The sequence below is a fragment of the Sinocyclocheilus anshuiensis genome, unplaced genomic scaffold (assembly GCF_001515605.1).
Source record: "Sinocyclocheilus anshuiensis isolate Anshui unplaced genomic scaffold, SAMN03320099.WGS_v1.1 scaffold3750, whole genome shotgun sequence".
Lineage (NCBI taxonomy): Eukaryota > Metazoa > Chordata > Actinopteri > Cypriniformes > Cyprinidae > Sinocyclocheilus > Sinocyclocheilus anshuiensis.
The window spans coordinates 32232-33462 of NW_015548433.1; positions in this window are offsets into that span (position 1 = coordinate 32232).

Sequence of the window (1231 nt, forward strand, 5' to 3'; positions counted from 1 at the left end):
GATGCACCTTGCTTTGGGCCTCAAGCAGAAAGACCTGGCTCATCGCTTCCATGTCCATCAGACTACAGTGAGCCGCATCATAACCACTTGGGCGAACTTCCTCTATTTTCTTTTAGGTTCCGTGCAAATTTGGTTGCCGAAAGAGAGAGTACGAGCCTACCTGCCAGAGGAATTTGAGAATTTCCGAGACACCCAGGTTATCCTGGACTGTACCGAGCTCCGCTGCCAAACGCCTTCGTCTCTGCTATTACAGAGTGAGGTCTTTTCCAACTACAAATCTCACTGCACCTTCAAGGCTTTGATAGGAATGGCACCTCATGGTGCAGTAACTTTTGTCTCTGGACTGTATGCGGGGTCAATCAGTGACCGGGAGCTGTTCAAGCAATCAGGGATCATTGACGTCCTTACCCCTGACATGGCCATAATGGTGGACAAGGGCTTCTTAATTGATAACCTGGTACCATGCAAAATCCACAGGCCTGCTTTTGTGACCAAGGGCACACAAAAGTCTGCCGGAGAGGTGAGACACACTCAGTCTGTGGCCAGGCTCAGGGTGCATGTTGAACGCCTGATCCGGCGGGTGAAGGAACATAAGTTGTTTGACGCAGTCATCCCCTTGTCCATTTCTGGTAGCATTAATCAACTGTTTGCCGTGTCATGTCTTCTCATTAACTATCAGAATGGACCACTTGTCAAGGCATGGGCCCAGTGAGTCTACACAGTGTCATTCTTGTCTGTGTACTAAGTCTTTTAAAGTCTTTATTTGGCACATTGAAATGTTGTAAATATACTGTTGTAAATATGGTCTGGAAACTGTCTTAATTTTCTTACTATGATTGCCTAATAGATTTTTTTGCTTGTTGCTTTTGTCTCATCTGGGATGTTTTTTGACTTGCCACATATAATTCTGTTAACTATCAGAATGGACCACTTGTCAAGGCATGGTTTGAAATATTGTAAATATTTTCTGCAAACTGTCTAATTTTCTTACTATGATGGCCTGATGTTTTTTTGCTTGCCTTTTGACTTACCACATATAGTTCGTACCAACATTCTTTCATTACTGATACCTGATAATTAACATTCTTCTTGACCAGTTGGTTCATTAAAAAAAGAATTTTACCATCCAACTATTGACCTCCTTCCTTTGTTAGAGCAGCCATAGTTAAACCTGCAATTGCAACACAGTTCTAATTCTGTCAATCTTCTGCCACCTGCTCAAATCTTTATT